Below are 21,170 nucleotides of genomic sequence, written 5' to 3'. Positions count from 1 at the left end.
GGAACTCAGGGTTTGGGCATTGTCCCTCAACTCTTTCATTCAAGGCTAGCACTCTATCACTTTGAGACACAGCTCCACTTACAGTTTTCAGGTAGTTAATTGGAGATAAGAGTTTCACGGACTTTCCTGCCCAGGCTGGCTTTGAATTGCAATCCTCAGATCTTAGCTTCTGAGTAGCTAGGATCACAGGCATGAGCCACCAATGCTTGGCTTTGTCCTTCCATCCTGACTTCCTTTGTAGACTTGGGAGTCTAGGGCCTATGAGAGATGCTTGAACTGGGAGTTAGATACGTTGGATATTTATAGTGAGTTGTTAGGCACATAGCCTTTAAAGTTTTGATTGCACCACTAAAATAATAGTGCCCACCACTTAGGATGTGGGCCAACCTGTCATTTCCTGTTAGATTTTATGACATTTCTTCTCCCTTAGTTTCTGGCATATTTATTTATGTTTTAAATTCAAGTCAATCAAAAACTTGTTTTGAGAATTGCACAGTATACAGAAGGTTAATCAGAATCATAAGGTTTCTGCAAGGGATTTCCGCCTTTAAGATTCTAGCATCCCTTTGGGGAACAATACTGGAAAATGCTGTCCTGGAGCTTCCATGTCTTCATCTAGTGGACAGACCAACTGTTAGTAGTGTTTTATGTTTGTTTGAAGCTGAGTGAGGTTTTTAAGCTCTAAACCTGACTTATAGAGGTGCTTTGACAGAGAGGATTTCTTTTAGTGCTCTTCTCTGCCCTGCCTGGGTAATAGATTGTATCTGGTGGAAACCAGAAGGTTGCATGTTTTGCCCAATGGCAGGTGACTAGGTCAGGCACTGCCAAGGTCTTTGGATCCCTGCTCTGCCTGATGCTCTTGAAACTATACTGCTTAATGTATACCAAAGAGTTGGAAGGGTTGGTACTGTTTGTGTCACTTCCTGGTTTTGGTTGGAAAAACAAATCTGTTCAAATTAGTATAATAATAGTAGTCCTGACTTTTGGGCCTACTGTGGTGATCTGTAGGGCTAAAATATATTTTGAAACAGTGTAAGGAGAGACAATGAATAGCTATAGGGGAGGATATTTTCCTTCCCATGCGTGTATCAGGATGTTCTACACCAAATAGATACTATCATAAAAGGCTTCAGGCTAGAAGAATTGCAGTCAGGCTTACCTTACCAGGACTCAGAGGAATGTCTCTGCCTTCCCCTGGGAATCCAGTCTTGTAATTCATAACTGGTTATCAGAAAACTGACTAGTTTTCAAGATCAGGTGGGAGTAAACGTTAGTAGTAAGTATACTGGATTAGAGGCTACTTGACTAGCCTCTTGTCTTTAGTTCTTTGTCCAAGTAGCTGTATAACTGTGGATCTACATTGAATTTTTCTGGGCGTCTGTTTTCCCATCTATAAAATGCTCACAAACCTATCTGTCTGGTATATTCTATTTATTTATTTAGTGATCTCGGGGCTTGAACTCTGGGCCTGGGCGCTGTCCCTGAACTCTTCAGCTCAAGGCTAGTGCTTTATCACAAGCCACAGCACCACTTCCAGTTTTCTGAGTGGTTTATTGGAGCTAAGAGTCTTAGGACTTTCCTGCCTGGGCTGGCTTTGAACCGTGATCCTCAGATCTCAGCCTCCTAAGTAGCTAGGATAACAGGCGTGAGCCACTGGTGCCCGGCTTGTCCAGTATATTCTAAAAGGTTGTGAAGATGAAACAATAATACATATAAAAGAATGTTAAAGTATGAGTGTCCACAGGGACTGTGAGGTCAGAGGGACTGTTGTGCTGTAGGTATTGTGCTAGCATTGGGACAGCCCACGGGAGGCCTGGTTACGAGGTTTGAGCAGGGCAGAGAGAAGAGATTGTGTTTGTTTTTTGCCCTGCCTGTGACAATGGACTTGTCCTGGACACTCTTACTGTTCCTGACTTAGTGTGTTTTCTCTCCATTGCAGGAAGCTGAGGCTGCTCTGACATTGGTCCCACACTAGTATCATGGGTCCTTGTACTGGTTAAAGTCATCTCCAGGACCTGGACAGGCAGCAAGGTAAGCAGGGAGGCCAGTCCAGGCGAGCTCCCAGGATATGAGTGCATTTCCTTCTCAGCTTCTGCCTGGAAAATCCCAAGTGAACAAACAAGTCAAGGCAGTGCATCAGGGTCCCTCCTACCCATACTCCAGGACCCAGAGGAAGGGCTTGCTTCCCCTCCAAGTGTTCCAGCTAGTTCCCTCCTCCCCTGGCGGGGATTTTGAGAGAGAGAGAGAGAGAGAGAGAGAGAGAGAGAGAGAGAGAGAGAGAGAGAGAGAGAGAGAGAGAGAGAGACTGGTTGGGTCGGGGAGGAAAACATTCACTGTCTCTCCCTTCTTCCCTCTGAGCTGTTGAAGCAAGTTCCCAGGAACACTCCAGAGCCCCTGGTTGACTGGAAGGGAGGTAGGAGGAGTGGAATGTTTGCAAAGACTGAACTGATCAAAAGACAGTGCTGTTTCATGGAAGTCTCCTAGAACAGAGTGAGAGAATGTGTGTGTGTGCGCGCACGCGCGCTCTTGCTCCTGGTAGACTGAGAGCTTGCACAAGGCGCCGCCTGGGAGGACAGGGTCTCCATGACAACTGGCCTGGCCGGCTAGCAGCCCTCGGCTCACTTGGCTGGAAAGGAGCGCCACGAAAGGTCAGAGGAAGGAGTGGTGGGAAGCTTTTGCAGCAGGTACTGTGAGCTTAAGCCAGTGGATTTGGGGGCCCTGGGCTCCCTAACCAACTGAGGTGTGAGCCAGACTCTGCTGAAAATGGAGGGGGCAGGAAAGCACCGCGACTTTCAGGTAAGGTTAGCTTGGTGGGGAAGATCGCCTTTCTTTGCTGGCCTGGGACTGTTTTCCGGGAGGCCAGTGAGTGTGTGTTCTGTACTCTGCACTGGGTTTGGGGCTCTGCAATGATGTCATGCTCAAACAGTTGGATTCTATTAGCTTGAGGAGGAGGAGGAGGGAAACAGCTAGTTTTCTTGACTTTGCAGATCTTCGCTGATCTCACTCATGCTGAAGCTGAAGGTGTTTAGGCTTCGCTCTAGAAAGCATCATTTTCCTTTTTTTAGTTAGCACTAAACCACCGGATATTTTTACAGGAAGACTCTTTTATAAAGAGAGAAAAAATGAGTTCTCATCACTGCAGCACTGCTTGTAGTTCTGATATGGAAATTCCAGTGCCTTTTGTCTTTGGAGTGGCTTGGTTAATTCTAGTGGACACTGTTTTGTCTCTTGGTGCTGCTATGTCTGACCTCTAACAAAAATAGCAAATAAATAAATAACCCAAACAAAAACCTAATGAAATTCAGCAAGGAGCTTACAGTGAATCCTAAGTTCCTGTGGAACAGTTTCTTAGAACAGAGGCACTGTCATTGGGGTATCTGAGCTGAGACCTTGCTTTCTCTGCCAGGTAGTTTGATAAGAAGTAAATAGACCCCTTTCATGAAGGAGGTGGGTCTCAGGCTTTCCTGAGTTGTCAGGGGGAAGCTGTCCTGGGGTTGGGGAGCCTGCTAAGAGGTGTCTCATCCAGATGTTGCAGAGGGAATCTCCTAATGTGGTAGTTTTTAGGAGCTAGGGAGCACCAGGTGCTGGGAGTATGCTGGGTGGATTGCTTGGGTTAAACTTTATCTAATCCTCAGGGCATACAGTTTCCATACTGTGTACTCCTATTTTGCTTATCCTAAATTTTGGTAAAACTCATCCAGATCTAGAGGGAGTAGTGTGTGGTTGAGCTCAGTGTGGCTTAGTAGCAGCATCTTCTAGAAAGGCAGCTCTATCGTTGTTGAGAGAGTTGGGCCGTCTGTAAAATTATGAAGAGAATGAATGCTGTAGACAGAGCAGAGACTCATGAGGAGATGTGTTTCTCCTTCAGTCATGTTACATCTTAAACTTATATTTGGCTACAGGGACTTTTTTAGTGGAGGGAACAGCTGTGGTCCTGGCTCTTCAGTTTTTCTTCTTGAACTTTCTGAACAGAATGTCTTTTGTGTTCTGGCAAACAATGAGGGGGCCTTCTGATTAACTTCGGGTCAGCTTGCCAATGCAAGCACTGGCCCTGTCCCCGATTCTGGCTGCCTGAATGTATACATATGTGTCTCAGTGTTGTGGTCTGAATCTCCAAAGCTCAGTAGCTCTAGACCCAAGATAAGCCACTTCTAAAGTTAACGTGTATCCCCTTACTAGACTATTGGGATCCTTTGCTTGAAACCTGTGTTTTGCTTGAGGAATGTGGCCTGATACTGTGTGTGGGGGATATATGATAAAGAAGTCTGTGAACCCAGTGGTTCATTTTAGTGGCAATATAACGTATAGCATCTCAGGCCTTTTCCGGGACTCAAGAGAATGTGCCCAGAGCTACTCCTCTTTTCCATTTCTGCATGTGTGAAAAGAACTAGCCATGGGCTTTAAGGATCTGATGTTCTTTCTTTTGATATAGCAGTGAAAATAATAAATTTGGGCTAAGAAGATAGGACTCAATCTGGAACCTGTGGCTTATGTCTGTAATCCTAGCAACTCAGGAGGTTGAGATCTGAGGATCTCAATTCAAAACCAGTCAAAGTGGGAAAGTCTGTGAGACTCCTATCTCCATTTAACCACCAAAAAGCTGGAAATGGAACTGTAGCTCAAGTGGTGGATGCTAGCCTTGAGCAAAAAAAGTTAGGGACAGTGACCAGGGCCCTGAGTTCAAGCCTCAGGACTGACAGGCATGCACACACACACACACACACACACACACACACACACACACACACACACGGAAGGAAGGAAGGAATGGAGAGAGAAAGAAAGGAAGGAAGGAAGGAAGAGAGAGAGAAAGAAAGAAGAAAAGCATCTATGGCCAGGTTTTGCTGCTTGTCACTTGAGATGGATGTCAAGCAAGTCCTTGGACTATACAAACTTCAGATAAAATAGAAATAATAATAAGACCTTCTTCACAGGACTATGTATGGGATAGTTTCCATGAAAGTAGTTGTAAGTGAATCAAATTGTAAATAGCATAATATGTTATGAACTGAAGTTTGACAAATCTCTTCTGGAAAGTCACTTTACCTCTTTGTTCTGGTTCCTCCATTTATAAAATGTCTTCTACTTTTCTGCATTTGTAAATCAAAATGAGAAAAACCTTAAAAAGTCTTCTTTAGAAAAGAAGTCTTCTTTGAGATGGTTAACAAATAGTGCTTTGTTTGGGTTGGGAAGTTTAATACCAGTGTTCACTATAGACATTTGAGCTTCATAAATAATCCTTCAGAGAGGAAGCTTTCTGTAGATCATTCGGCTTGTTTTTTAGTGCAGGAGGGATTCCCAGAGAAGCTCAACTTTTCCAGTGTCCCATAGCTCCCTGTAGTCATGGTGCCATACATTTTAGTTGTTGGAAGAGAGTCTGCTAGTGCAGACCCTGGTTCCCTCATCCTGCTCAGATCTAGAGGGGGAATTGTCTGGGGTGGGCAGAGGGGCCTTTTGCTCTACTCTGGGATTGAAAGGTAAGGTTCTAATTGACAGGAAAGAGTATGACTCTGAAAACTTCCTTAGGGGTTGGGCAGCTCTTTCAGGAACTTGTAAGCCTATATAGCTTAGGGGAAAACCATAAAGAAAAACAAGGAAGTAGGAATTCCAAGGGCAGATACTTGATATGTCATAGGATGGTGCCAAGGAATGGAATAACAGGGAAGAAGGGGGGACTCTAGGCAAGGATGTCCCACGTCTGTCCTCAGTGCTGTCCCTCCTGTAGCCTCAGCCTCTCCCATCGGACAGGGGAAAACCTTTCGGCCACGCCTGAGCAGACTCAGGATAGGGTAAGGATTTTTGTTCTTTTAATTTGTTAATGAAATAATCGAGCTCCCTTCTAATGTGAGTCACAACACACAGCCGCCTCTAAGGGCTGAAGGAGAAGTTGTCTTGAGCTTAGGTCAGGCTGCAGCTGTTCCCCACTCCCCATCAGTGTAGCTTCCCAGAGCTGACTCACAAATTGGATCCCTCTAGTTCCTTAAGAATTAAAAAGTAACTTTCCTAGTTTCGCTCCTTCTCTCTCCCCTTCCTCTGCTCCCCTTTCCTGTACACAGTCCCCTTGGGCTCTCTTTCTCTAAAATGTGAAAGATTGGTCACCCAAAGAAATTGAAACTTTGAAATATCTTGGGGAACGGGCCAAGGGCATTCTTTGGTTCTGCTGGTATAGTTAGTCCCTCTTTTCCCTGGAAGAAAGGACTGGGTGAGCAGTTTGAGGGAGGCTCTTCGAATTTGAAGTAGCATGGCCTCATTACTGGCCTGAACCTAAAGACTGTGTCCTACTCCCCACTGCATCTGGATTCTGAGATCTGCTCTGGGCAGGTGGCCCAGTGCCTAATGGAGGTAAGAGGGTCTGAGTACCTGTGGGAAAGTGGCCTGTTAACAATTACTGCCTTGGTAGAGCACTAGCCTTGAGCTGAAGAGCTGAGGGACAGTGCTCAGGCCCAGAGTTCAAGCCCCACGACCCACAAAAACAAACACACACAATCAAGCATTTATTAAAAAACAACAACAACAATTACTGCCTTGGGGGCTGGGATGTAGCTCAGTGGCAAAGCACTTGCCTAGCAAGTGCAAAGTCCTGGGTTCGATCCCCAGTACCAACAAATAAAAGACAAAAAAATACAGTTAAAAAACACCCCAAACAATTACTGCCTTGAGTGACTCTTTTTTTGGGGGGTTGGGGGGGAGATCTGGTCGTGGGGCCTGAACTCTGGGCTTGGGTACTGTCCCTCAGCTCTTTAGCTCAAGGCTAGCGCTCTACCACTTGAGCCACAGCGCCACTTCCGGCTTTTTTCTTTTTGCTTATGTGGTGCTGAGGAATCGAACCCAGGGCCTCAGGCATGCAAGGCAAGCTCTCTACCACTGAGCCACCTTCCCAGCCCCCTTGGGTGACTCTGATTTCTATTGTTAGACCTAGGGAAGTTTGCTGAAGGGGCCAAGCAAGGTTAACATGTATCAGCCTGAAGTGGGGCAGCAGCAGCCCTTTGCCTGTCTTCTGTGCTTCTGCCTTAGATGGGTGTTGGGAGGCTGGGGAAGGAAAAGCTGCAGGCAGACAGTCATTGAGCAGGACCATAGAAAATAGGGAAGGGGGCAGGAAGGTGTGGGTGTGCACGCACATGCATGTGCTTGCACACATATATACTATCTGGCATATAAGGCAAAGATTTTTTTTTTTGTCGGTCGTGGATATTGAATGCTGGGCCTGGGCGTTGTCCCTCAGCTCTTCAGCTCAAGGCTAGCACTCTACCACTTGAACCATAGCATCACTTCCAGCCTTTTCTGTTTATTGGTGCTGAGGAGTCAAACCAAGGGCCTCGTGCATGTGAGGCAAGCACTCTACCACTGAGCCACCTTCCCAGCCTGAGATTTCTTTTTAAAGTTTGTGAGAAAACTTGCTTAGTGTGTGTCTTCTGGGGTAGAGAGTCTGTTGATCTCTTTATGCTAATGGGGAAATACTGTGTGCTTCATCTCAGTGGGTAGGTGGGAGAACATAGTAGGCATGTATGTCTTAGCTGAACATGTCACACAAATTGTGCTGATAGAAAAATCTCTATTTCTAGCTCTAAGCCCTAGAAAACTGTGTGTGTGTGTGTGTGTGTGTGTGTCTGTCTGTCTGTCTGTCTGTCTGTCTGTGTGCATGTGCATGTGTGTTTTGAGAGGGAAAGGAAGATGTTAAACACGTCTTAACTATCTTTTTGAAGAATTCCTCTAAAGATCTCTTCTCTTGTTTTTATTGGCTCTGATAAAATGAATATACTGTGCTTTGGGGCTGTTGAAACTATCACAGTGCTTGTCTCATCTGAAAACTGTCTGAATATTTGATTTCACTATCCTTATAAAAGAATGAATTATAGGCAGTTAGGGTATGGAGCTGCCCTAAACAAAAGCAGGCACATTTCTAAGGGGTTGTCATGAGACCACTTTAGTTTCTGAAAGATCCAGTGTCTTTTGTAAAGCTTGTGGTAGCTGAAAGGTCTGTATGTGACTAGAGGTTAACTTACAGGAATCAGCACAATGCATGGGTGTGTGCCTGGCTATTTGAACCTGAAGAATAATGATATAAACATTGGCTTGTGGAAGATAGGATCTGGATTAAGATGAAGATTCTAGAGGGAAATAGGAGGGAGACCCTGGGCAAATGTTTGGGGAGAAGATGAGAGGCAGCAGATGGAAGAACTTGGGCAGGAGGCTTCACAATGTAGTAGAATGCTGGACTGTCTCCAGGGAACCCAAATACACAATTTTGTACAGGTCCTAAGGATCAGTGGTAGGGTGGGGTGGCCAGCATTGGGGACAGCATACCTGTTTATTTGCTCTTGGGTCAGAGGCACCTCTGGTGCTCATATATACCCACTTGATCTGTTCATTCATTAAGTCAGTGAATACAGGATGTCTGGGCCAGGGCTGGGGAGGATCCAAAAAGTATCAAGTATATTGTATTAGATGTTGTATTGTCCTAATTTCCTGCCCACTGCTCCAGTACAAGCCTCTCAGTGTGACTGAGAGAGAGTAAACACAGACCTGCTGAAGTTTGGGGTTTTCATGGTAGAGTTAGTGACTATCTTAATAATGCTCTTAGACTGAGACAAAGAAGGAAGGGGAGGGTTCTATTCTTAGACTAAGTTAAAGCACTGATTGAATGGTGGAAGAGAGCCAGCTAGAGGATAGGAATTGTGAGGAGAATGAAGGTTTTAGATATCTGAGGAGGAGATTAGGAAAGAGAAATTTTGAAAGAAAAAACCTTTTAGGTCAGCTAGTTTTTAGAACTCTAGTTTCATTGAAGGAACTGTATTTTAAGTGTTTATCTGTGTCTTGGAACACCAGTTGTCTCATAGTATTCTTCTAAATTTGAGTATTATAGACTCTGTGTGTGTGGGGGGGTGGGTGTGTGTGCACACGTGCGTGCGTGTGTGTTAGTGTGAATCAGATCTAGGGCTTGAACTCTGGGCTTGGGTGCTGTACCTTAGCTTTTCCACTCAAAACTATCTACCACTTGAGCCACAGCTACACTTCTGGATTTTTGCTAATTAATTGGAAATAAGAATTTTGGAACTTTTCCTACCTAGGCTGGCTTTAAACTGAGATCCTCAGATCTCAGCTGCCTGAGTGCAGATTACAGGCCTGAGCCATCAGTGTCTAGCTATAGATGGTTTTTAGTGTGTCTGTCCATTAGAGACTATTAGAGATGCTCAGTGAGTATGTGGTGTCACTGATATACCATTTGCACTTGTTATAAGTATCTTACATGCAGTGTGCTGTGCAGAGATGAAGAACAGGAGCTCCAGGGGTCTCTAAGGCCTAAGCCTAATATGTGAGTCTAAACTCTCACACCGCTGTGTGGTATTGGGTACGTTATTAATCTCTTTGCCTCAGTTTTCTCTGAGTCACATGAAATATGGATAAGCCAATAGCATTCACCTTGTTAGGGTTGTGGATTAAGTGAAGTGTTAGATGTAAAACTGTACATGATACATGTGAATAGCCCAGCACCTGGAACAGAGTAAACGTTCCATTTATAATGACTAACTTAGAGCAGCATTTGAAGAGAGGAGGGCTGGTGTATTTCTGTTAGAGTGGGGCCACTACAGTAGGAACAAATTAGCCTGTTCTTTGACAAGTAGTTCATGATGTATTTCTTTCACCTTTCTGTTAAAGACCTCAAGAAGGTCTCTGCAGTAGTTTTCAACCCAGCCTCGTAGGTGCTGCTTTATCCTTCTGTAGGTACTTACTCTCACAGGCAAGGAAGACTACTCGAGAACTGCTTCTTGCCTGCCCCTTTCCTGCATGCCAACCCAGGCACATTTCAGGCCCTTCATTGCTCCAGATAAGGACTTCATGTCTAGCCCTCCTCAACATACTTCCATGGATCTCCATGATTTTTTTTTTCCTTCGGTTGTGGGGCTTGGACTCTAGGCCTGAGCACTGTCCCTGAGCTTTTCAGATCAAGGTGTGCACTTTACCACTTGAGCCACAGCACCACTTCCAGTTTTCTGGTGGCTAATTGGAGATAAGAGACTCATGGACTTTCCTGCCCAGGCTGGCTTTGAACTTTTATCCTCAGATCTCAGCCTCCTTAGTAGCTAGTATTATAGGCATGAGCCACCGGCTCCAGGCTTCATGAATTCTTTAAGATCTATCTTGGAGTGTAGGCTTTCTAGCCAGCTCTAGGGGTTCATAATCTGGCTCTTCCTTTTTCTATCTGGAAAAAGGCAGAGATTTCTGGAAAGTTAATTCTGTAAGACTGGGTGTCTTCATTTGTAAATTAGGAGTAATAATCTTGTCCATTTCAAAGGGTTGTTGTAATTAAACTACTTACTTTTTGTAAGCATTCAACTTAGTTCTGGACCCAAACACTAAATGTCTGCTGCTGTTGATACTTTCTCCCTCTTACTTGCTTTCTCCATTGACATAACAAGAGATGCCTTAGCCATGTGTTTAGCAGATCTGAGTTTCAGTCTGGCTCTACATGACTTGCTATACATGGGAAAGTAACTTGACTTCTCTGGGCTTTAGTTTCCTTTTCTAGAAAGTTGAAGCTATGGATTGAGTGTCCTTTTTTTTTTTTTCCCCCCGGTCGTGGGGCTTGAACTCAGGGCTTAGGCACTATACCTGTGTTCTTCAACTCAAGGCAAGTGCTCTACCACTTGAGCCACAGTACTACTTCTGGTTTTCTAGTATTTTAATGGAGATAAGAGTCTCATGGACTTTCCTGCCTGGGCTGGCTTTGAACCACAATCCTCAGATCTTAGCCTCCTGAGTAGCTAGGATTACAGGCATGAGCCACCAGCACCAGGCTGGATTGAGTGTTCTTACTGGCATTCGGACTTAACTTTTCAAAAGTATATGTCTTGGGGCTGGGAAGGTGACTCAGTGGTAGAGTGCTTGCCTTGTATGCATGAGGCCCTGGGTTCGATTCCTCAGCACCACATAAGCAGAGAAAGCCAGAAGTGGGGCTGAGGCTCAAGTGGTAGAGTGCTAGCCTTGAGCTGAAGAGCTGAGGGACAGCACCCCAGGCCCAGAGTTCAGGCCCCACGACCGACAAAAAAAAAAAAGAAAAAGAAAAAGTGTATGTCTTGTCTTTCCAGTCAGATTCCCTGAAGTTCTATGAAATTTAAATATATACTGTTCTATACTTTTTATTTCCTCACATGGCCAACATATAAAAAGTATCAAAGTAAGTTTAATATTTTAATGACACCTAAATAATAACTAACAATAAATAAATAACCTTTAATGACACATAAAAAATATTTGAGTAACTTTTTGCCTCACCAGTGGGATTCTAGGAAACATTTTGACTTGGTTTCTATAGCTTGGAGACTAGAAACTTGTTCTCAGGTGCATAGGACTTGCTGACAACAACCATAAGGAAGCCCCAGCTATTAGTAAGCTTAGAAAGTCTGTCAGTAAGTGGGACAAAAAGGTGAGTTTCACTTGGTATCCCTGGGAAAATTTGGTCAGTAGATGTCTAGGGTGTCTGTTTGTTCTGCTTTAGAGATTGTGACCAATGTTGCCATCACTGTTGCCTCCTCTTAGTGTAGAAAAATGGCAGTTTCCTGCATGACCTTGCCTGTAGTCTCTGAGTGACCAAAGACCATTCTGCATATTAGGGGAAGAGGCATCCAGGAAGAATGGCATTTAGATTCTGGATTCTAGACTGGATTCAGAGGACCAGAGGGGGAGTTTGGCCAACCCCCAAGGGAGCATCAAGGCCCAGGGGCCCTCTCTGATGAGTGATGTATATTGTGTGGCATTGAGGTAGGGCCATGACAGAACCCTGGTGGAGGAGCAGGATGGCAGTGAGAGAGCTGACAGGCTGAAAGAATATGGAAACTTGGTGACAGAGGAATCCAGGTATTGAAAAGTGCCAGGTATCTCCAGGCAAGTGTTGTGTCTTAGACATGAAGCTGCTCCTGGAACTTTATTCTTCCAAAGAGACATTTTGACCCGAGCCCAGGTGAGACTTGCCTCCCATAACCACTCTGACTCCTCCCAGAGGAGTAGGGGATCTGGATGAAGAGGTTGTAATCTATTTCTAAAGACAGCAAGTAGCTCCTTATCTACCAGCATAATTATAAAGAGATTTCCTTTTCCAACTGCAAGAACCAGGAACTTTTGCTGCCAAATTTAGCAGTGTGTTTTAAGTCCCTCAAATCTCCTTTGAGTGCTACCAAAGCTCTCAGCTTTGTTGTTATCTCTTGTTGAAATACAGCCTGGATAGGTCATATCAACAGTGCCAATTTATGGGCCTGCTGAACCCAGGCAGGCCAAGGGCAGAATGAGGAGTTCCTGGGAGTAGGTGCTCAAGCTTCTTTTTTTTGCCTTAGAAGAACAAATTGTGGATTAGGGTCAGAGATTCCATTTTTTCTGTAAGCTCCCATAAGCAGTGCTCAGCTTCTTCAGAAGCTTCCTGATGACGTTCAGTCCTGAAGCCCCCTCCTTAGTATTAGTGATTAGTTTCCTTGGCACAAACTTCTACCAGCCACACCCCCTCGTATTTAATTTATTGGAAGCTTGTGATCTATCATGTGTTCTTATGGAGTAATTAAAGATGAAGACTATAGGAGTATAATCAACTGGTCCCTTTTAAAACATTTTTTAATTAATGCACAGAAGGGTTACAGTTTCTTAAGTCAGGTAATGAGTACATTTCTTTTCGGACAATGTCACCTCTTCCTTTGTTTTCTCCCAGTATTTCCCTCCTATCCCCACACACAAGTTTTGTAGTTCATCTTCAAAATATTGTCTAGTGAGTACCACTGCTGAATTTGTTCACCCTTTGTCCCATTTCTGTGCCCCCCCACCGTTAGCCTCCCAAAGACAGATAAATGAACTAACAAGACAAAAAGAAAACACAGATAAAACAAAAAAACCCTTCTTGTTTCCATTTCTTGGAGTTCATTTCGATACATATTATTTTATGTGATCAGAGGCATATAGGCATTGGGCCTTTGTGTTTTTCCCCTAAGAGTATCCTTTGGTCTCATTGTGAACTGTTCCCATTTTCAAAGATCTGAGGACAAGGTCAGACCCTGTGTGTATGGACTTTGTCACCTGGCAAAAAGGAAGGCAAACAGGGAAAGGAAAGGGAAGACTGACTGGCTCTGTCAGCTATGAAGAAGTGGGACACATGAGTGGGACAGGAAAATACCTAGAACAGTGGATCTTGGCCATGCAGTGACCTTGCCTTGTACTCTTTGGCTTGACTAACTCAGCTGCTGTTTTCAGAGGATTATGGCTTTGGATTCTAGAAAGAAAGCACTGAAGTTCCTTATGTTCTTTGCCGCCTTCCCCTCCCCCCCATTTACCCACTCTCTGGGCTAAGACCAGAAGGGAATGGGCAGTGGTATCCTTTCTGGCTGTGAGTCACCTTGGCTGCCTATGGCCCAACTGCTAGGAGAGCCAGCTGGGAGAAGGCTGGTGGTAAGGAAGATTTTGTTAACTCAGCTCTGAGTAAGTGCCTAAGGGGCAATGGCGAGGATCAAGTTGAAAAGAAAACAGCAGGGATTTTTAAAAAATTTTACTTAAATCTCATTAAATGGAACTTTAAAAAGCTTTTCATTTTATTATATCAGAAGCCACAACTGCTTGTGGGTGGGTTTCACAAGCAATGCTAGCTAGACTTGTTTTCACCTGCAAGATCTAAAGTCAGATGTCTGCATGGCTCCCTAGAGGAAGTTTAAAGCAGAAAGCCCTGGAGAGGGCAGCACCAGTCAGTGCTCCGCCCCCTTCCCCCCCCCATCCTTGGCATGTAGTGTTTTGTTAGTGGGGAGCTGGGATGACTTTATTTGTTGGTGTTCCCCAAGGGTTCATACTCATCCTCTTTTCTTTCTAGTTTATAGTTGTTTCTTGGAATCCATCCCTTCCTGTTGCCATTAGTCAAAGAAGAGGGTGATCCATCTCTGCCTCTGTTATTTCAGAAACTATTGTTTATATATTCATTGAATAAATATTATTATATAACATACATACATGTTACTATATGTATGCTAACATATGTTAACTATATGTATGTTAACATATAATATTAATATATAATTTATAATATATATTTTTTTGTGGGTGGCATTGGAGTTTGAACTCACTGTCTTTGGCTTGTTTTCTTAGCTAACTGTCTACCACTTGAGCCACACCTCCAATGTGGCTTTTCGCTGGTTAATTGGAGACATAGTCTCATTCATGGGTTTTTCTGCTCAGGCTGGCCTCAAAATGCAATCCTCCATATCTTAGTCTCCTATATAGCTAGGTGTTAGTGATCCACATTTCTATATGTATATTTATATATTTTGTTTTATATTTTTATGTATTTTGTATTTATTCTTTTTTTATTTTCATATTTATTTTTTTGTCGTCATGGGGCTTGAACTATGGGCCTGGGCGCTGTCCCTCACCTCTTCAGCTCAAGGCAGGTGCTCTACCACTTGAGCTACAGCGCCACTTCTGGTTTTCTGGTGGTTTGTTGGCAATAGGAGTCTTACAATCTTTCCTGCCCAGGCTGGCTTTGAACTGCTATCCTCAGATCTCAGCCTCCTGAGTAGCTAGGATTACAGGTGTGAGCCATTGGCTCTGGCCTTCTTTTTTTTTTTTGGGGGGGGGTCCAGTCGTGGGGCCTGAACTCTGGGCCTGGGCGCTGTCCCTCAGCTCTTCAGCTCAAGGCTAGCGCTCTACCACTTGAGCCTCAGTGCCACTTCTGGCTTTTTTTTTTTTTTTTTTTTTTTTTTTGCTTATGTGGTGCTGAGGAATCCAACCCAGGGCCTCATGCGTGCAAGGCAAGTGCTCTACCACTGAGCCACCTTCCCAGCCCCTTGGCCTTCTTTTTTTTTTTTTTTTTTTTAAACAAAAAAACAAAAAAACAAAGTCTTACTATATAGCCCAGAATAGCTTGGAACTCACTGGGTAAACCAGGTTGAAGCTTGAACTCACAATTCTGCCTCAGACTTCAGAGTGTTGGGATTATAGGACTATACCAGCTCCTTCTCTTCCTCTCCTCCTTCCCCCATTCCTGGTCCTGGGGTTTGAACTCAGGGCCTGGACTCTGTCTCTGAGCCTCTCTGTGCTCAAGGCTAGTGCTCTACCAATTGAGCTACAGTGCCACTTCTGGCTTTTTCTGCTTATGTGGTGCTGAAAAATCGAATCCAGGACTTCATGCATGCTAGGCAAGCACTCTACCACTAAGCCATTCCCAGCCCCCCTATTTCTTCTTTTTTTGTGTGAGTGGGTTCTGGGAATTGAACAGGACCTGGGTGCTATTTCTTAGCTTTTTCACTCAAGGTTGGCATTCTGCCACTTGAGCCACAGCTCCACTTCCAGCTTTTTGGTGGTTAATTGAAGGTAAGAGTCTTGTGGGTTTTTCTGCTCAGGCATGAGTCACCAGCATCTGAGACAGCATAGATTTTTGAGAACAAGTAGCTTCTTTTTTCCTTTTTTTTTTTAAACCAGTACTGGAATTTGAATGCAGGATCTCACATTATACCTTAGCTTTTTCCATTCCTGGCTGGCACTTTGCTACTTGAGCCATGCCTCCAAGTTCCAGCTTTTTGCTGGTTAAGTGGTGGTAAGAGTCTCACGGATTGTCTGCCCTGACTGTCTGAACTATGATCTTCAGATCTCAGCCTCTTGAGTAGCTAGGATTTATAGGTGTGATCTACCAGTCAGTTTCTTACATAAAGTAATGGGTTCTACTTTCCTGTCTGTTTCATTACTGTCTTGCTTCTGAAGGAAAGAGTGTGCAATTGAGAAAGATTCCTTGCTGGGATGTTTTCAAATAGTCTTCAACACCCATTCTTTGAACAGTGAATCTGAACCATTGAATCAGAGTTGACTCAATCAGATGAGCTGAAGATGAGGCTGAACAATGGGCTGAGGTCAGATCTTGACAATCAAAACCACCCACGCGCTGGGAATCACTCTTCTTCTAAAACCAGGAAAGGAACGCAATTGGATTTGGACTATAGAAAACAAACATGTAAGACTTTATGGAAGATGCAACTGGAGTGAGAGGAATATTGCCCCACTCATTGTGACAAACCAGATAGGAGATGTCCCAGTCCCTCCAAATTCACTTAAGAGTTGAGAATGAAGGATGGCTGGGGGTAGGATATGTGCTCCCAATTGCAGAGCTCTGGGAAGACTTGGAGCCCCGATTTTCAGCCTTGAATGTGCGCCAGACATCCATCTGGAGAGCTTGTTTCCAATTTAGTAAGTCTGAAGTGGGGTCGGAGAATTTGTGGTTTTCTTGTTGTTGTTGTTGTGTCTTTGATGGTACTGGGGAGTGAATTTAGGGCAAGCACTCTACTATTTGAGCCAGATTCTGTCAATTTTGCTTTTGTTTTTAGGTAGGTAGGGTTTTTTCTTTTGCCTAGGTCAGCCTTGGACCTTAATCCTGCCTCTCAAGTAACTGGGTTTACAGGCATGAACCACTATACCTAGCTTAGATTTAGATTTTTATTCTTTGTTGATTGTAGGGCTTGAACTCATGGTCTGGGCACTGTCCCTGAGCCTCTCTGTGCTAAAGGCTAGTACTTTACCAATTGAGCCACAGTGCCGCTTCCAGTTTTTAAGTGGTTAATTGGAGATAAGAGTCTCATGGGGACTTTCTGCCCAGGTTGGCTTCAAATTGCAATCCTCAGATCTCAGCCTCCTGAGTAGCTAGGATTACAGGTGTGAGCCACCAGTGCCTGGCAAAAATTTGAATTTTTAATGAGTTTGGAAGTAATGTTGCTGCTGCTGTCTGAATACCTCACTTGGAGAACTACCATTTAAGAGCTTTGGCGGGTGAGATGCAAGAAGGGTTAATTGGTTTGCTTTCTTTGACAACCTGGAATTTCCCATATACAAGTCTTTTGTTTAAGTTCTTGCTGGCTGACTGTGTCACATCAACAAGGCCTGTAATATAACGTGGTCTGTGCTCTCATTTACCATGATTGGTCTCTTCTTCCATGTCACTTCTGGGTGAGCTTTCCAATTGTGTGCTTATCTCTGAAGACCTGTTCTCTGATTGGAAAATGCCACCCTGGATCCTTGATTCCACTGGGGCAGGTGACATTTATGGCAGGAAAAGTTTCCCCCTTGCCATTGAGCACAGCCTCCTAGTTGGCAGGAACTCTGAGCAGTCTCTGCACTGAGTAAGTTCTGTTGATTAGCCAAGTTTACACAAGACATGCCTGGGAGATTATCTGTTAGACCAGGAATTAGATTTCAAGGGCAAAGTCCACAGTTAGCAGCTGAAAGGCTGAGAGCACCTGGGAGAGAGGATTTCACTTGGCTTTCACTTCCCCAGACCTTAGTGCCTCTTCCCACAGAGGTCAGATTTTCTGCCTGTCCAAGCTCACACAGGGGACCTTGGGTCAGTTGTCTCAGAGAAGCATGGCTTCGGGCATGGCCCCTTGCTGTCTGCTCCAGCTCCTGTGGCCTCAGGTGAGATAAGCTTTCTCTTCCTTGGCATTGTTTCTTGACTCTTTATCTGGGCTTGATTCTCCCTTTTAGAAGAGTCTTCCTCTCCCCCTGTCTGGCTTTCCCATGTTTCTGCTTTCTTTTAGCTTCTTTTTATTAGCTCTGCAAAATAGTGGAATTCTAAAGAGGGAGTTAAAGATAACTTGGCCTTGTGTAGCTCAGGACACACTGGGATAAAGGTAGCTACTACTGGTAGCCTAAGATGATGGATCTAGGGCCCTTCTAGATGCCATGCTGCTTGCTCCCAGTTTGGGGGAGTCACTGTGTCCACACAGCTGCAACCTGTTCTTGGCATTCTAGTTGGCATTCTGGCAGATCCAGCCTCAGGGACATGGGAGCTCAGCAGTGAGAAAAGAGCCACTGGCAGAGCTGGGACTAGGCCTCAGTTCTTTTTACTGTGTTGATCAGGGCCGAGCTATGTCCTTTAAACCAAAATCGTCATATGTTTTGCATTAGCAAGCATGCATGAAGCTGTCTCAGGCTAATTTTTTTCCTAACATTAAAAAGAAATAACAAAAGCAACACGTGTTCTAAAAAACTTGTACAAAATGGAGAATAGTATCTAAGAATATGAACCTTTCCCATAAATCCAAGCTTCAAAGATGGGGTCACATGTGTTAAATGGTGCATTTATGGATACATGCATTTTTTAAAAAATAAGAGTATCCTTTAGTCAAAAATAGAAAGTGAAATGGGTTGATGAAGATTTAGAGAAGTTCATGTCCTCCTGCACTGCAGATGGGAATGTAAAGTTGCAGCTGCAGTGGAAAGCATTGGCCACTCCATAAAAAGCCATAAATTGCTCTGTGACTCAGCTGTGCCATTTCTTTTAGATATGGACCTAGAAGAATTGAAAAGGGAGACTCAAGAGACTTGAATGCCAGTGTTTATTGCAGCATTATTTCCAGTAAAAGGTAGAAACAACCTAAGTGTTCACCACCAGACCAGGGGCTGAACAAAATGTAGTGTATACATACAATGGAATAGTATTCAGCTATATAAAAGGATGAAATTCAAAGTTCATGCTACACTTGCATGAACTTTGGATGTTGTGCTAATGGAAATAATGCCATACAAAAAGTACAAATATTGTGTCATTCTGCTTATGCATCATGGACAACTGATGTGGCAAACTCGTAGAGAGGAGGATAAGTAACAGGTTATCTAGAGTTCAGAGAGAGGGGAGATTAGAAAGTTAGCTCTTTATGTTGCAGAGTTTGTGGGGAAATATTGGTGATGGTTATATTGCCACAAATAATGGTGATCAATTATATTGCCACTGAATTGTATACTTATTTAGAAAATAGCAAATTTTGTATTATATATTTGACCCTGACTTACACTTTACTGAAAATTTTCTCACTTTGAATTGACTGAGGATTTTTTTTTTTCCTTTGATTTTTCCTCTCGGCCTGGGTGCTGTCCCTCAGCTCTTCAGCTCAAGGCTAGTGCTCTACCACTCGAGCCATAGCACCACTACCAGTTTTCTGAGTGGTTTATTGGAGATGAGTCTCACAGCCTTACCTGCCCAGGCTGGCTTTGAACTGTGATCCTCAGATCTCAGCCTCCTGAGTAGCTAGGATTATAGGCGTGAGCCACCGGTGCCAGACTGAGGATTTCTTTTTTTTTTTTTTTCCAGTATATTACCTCTATAGCAGCATTATATTTCCTCAAATGGGTGTTTCGTAACTTGTTTAACTGAGCCCCTAAGGATGGACATTTGAGTTGCTTCCAGTTTTTTTCCCCCCTCTTATAAACATTACTGCAATAGCCGCAGCAGGCAGCTGCCTTTGCCTTTGCCCATGTGTTCTAGGACTTGTGTTTCCTTAGGCAAAATTCCTAGAAGGGAAGACTCGCTGATCAAAGGATTTGCTTATTTAAAATGTTAGTAAATATTGCCAGGCTGCTTTCCCAAGGAGTTGCATCAACTTAATTCTTACCAGCAGTACTTAATGGTGCCTGTTTCCAGCCCACCTTTGCCAACATGGGTATTACAGACCTTTTTCATGTTTGCCAGTCCAATAGATGAAAAAAAGGATTTCTTCTCTCTTTTTTTCCTTTCCTTTTAAATGGCAGTATTGGGGTTTTAACTCCACTTTACAATTGCTGATCAGGCATTCTAACATATGAGCGAGGCCTCCAGTCCTTTTTGCTCTGGTTATTTTCGAGACAGCATTTGACTCTTCCTCTCCCTCCTGGCCTGAATTACAATCCAATTACATATGTTCATTGTAGCTGGGATGACAGGTGTACACTATAGTTTTACTGTTGAGATGAGAGTTTCAAGAACTCTTTCTACCTGAGTTATCTTGGAACTTCTGTTTTTAATGTTAGTCTCCACATAGTGGGGATTACAGGTGTGAGTTACTAGCACGTGCTTTAAATACATACTACATTAACACTCTGCCATGTGGGTTGCTGATATTTTCCTCCCAGTTTTAAAGCTTTTTTTACTTTGTTAGTATGTTGTCGGTTTTTTTTTTTTTGCCCTCACATGTTGTAAATTTTTGTATAGTATTTTTCTTGATAGTGTTTTTTTTTCCTTCTTCATGACTTTTTTCTTTTTCCATTTGCCAGTCTTGGGGCTTGAACTCAGGGACTGGGAACTGTCCCCAAGCTTCTTTTGCTCAAGACTAGCACTCTACTGCTTGAGCTGCAGGGCCACTTCTGTCTTTTTCTGTTTATATGGTACTGAGGAATTAAACCCAGGGCTTCATGCATGCTAGGTAAGCCATCTACCACTAAGACACATTCCCAGCACCCCCCCCCCATGACTTTTGAGTTGAATTTTATATTATACTTTGAAATTTTTTCTTCACTTATCAAACTTTCATAAGTACTTCATCCATGGTTTCTTTTAGTGTTTCTTGATCCCAATTTTTATATTGTACTATAGTTAATTTTGCTTTTTGAATGAAATAAGAATGATAATTTATTGGTTAAACACCTTAATAAGAACCCATCTCATATTAGATTGGTTCCTTATATAAAAATTGTAAACTTCTTTTCACTTTAGTTGATTTTGGGTTTGAGGCACTTTCATTCAAATTCTTACGAATTTCTATTTTCTTTTAAGAATGTACTGTAATCATTAAAAAAAATTCTTTGGCAACAGGATGTTTCCTGATTCAGTTTGCAAAGAAAAACATTTGGTGAGAGGTAGATTGAAAATTGTAGCCAAGTCTTCTGCATCCTGGGTTTTCTGTTATCCTAACATAGCACAAGCAGTTCCTTTTCTTAGTGTGTGTGTGGGGGGGAATTGCCCCAATCCTTTAGGAAACACTTAGTTGTATAAACACACCAGATTATGGTGGCATAAAATCTCTCTCTCTAGTATTATACCTATATAAAGTCATCCTGTCTGAGACAGGCACATGGGTGGTACTGATGTCATTGACATAATGATAGCAGAGCAAAGTCTCAGGGAGTTCTGGGACCCAGAAAGGGTGTGACTTTTAGAACAGCAGGAAGACACAGGAAGAAAGTGGCTGCTTAGAGGAAAACCTTTGAAGTGAGAGAAGAATATGATACAGTTTATTCTGGAGGACCCCTTGTGTTCCCCACATTGATATTTTAAAAGGCAGCTTTTATTCAGGGACTACCTTGGATTGCTCTTCCTAAGGGTCATGAACCCAGACAAAAAGTTCCTTTTGAGGCCACAGTGTAAGTAAAATCCTGGAAGTGGCCATTGATGCTTTGGAGAGCAGGAATGAGCT

The 21,170-nt window shown here is 43.5% G+C and overlaps 1 protein-coding gene across 5 annotated transcripts in view; it reads left to right on the top strand.

The window, feature by feature from the left end:
* Positions 1–21,170, top strand: part of Dennd2b (DENN domain containing 2B) — a 160,717-nt gene that overhangs the window by 46,788 nt on the left and 92,759 nt on the right. For 3 of the 5 annotated variants that reach the window (XM_070035264.1, XM_070035265.1, XM_070035263.1), the window contains one exon: positions 1,940–2,031. The gene's annotated coding sequence lies outside the window, so the exon portion shown is untranslated. Of the gene's footprint in view, positions 1–1,939; positions 2,032–2,450; positions 2,797–17,267; positions 17,419–21,170 lie in introns of those variants that run through there. The other 2 variants (XM_070035262.1, XM_070035266.1) reach the window with 2 other exon arrangements.

This window comes from Dipodomys merriami, unplaced genomic scaffold, assembly GCF_024711535.1.
Source record: "Dipodomys merriami isolate MVZ:Mamm:240054 unplaced genomic scaffold, mDipMer1.0.p SCAF_25, whole genome shotgun sequence".
NCBI lineage: Eukaryota > Metazoa > Chordata > Mammalia > Rodentia > Heteromyidae > Dipodomys > Dipodomys merriami.
Note: the sequence above shows the minus strand (reverse complement) of the source record. Positions and strands in the feature narration are given on the sequence as shown.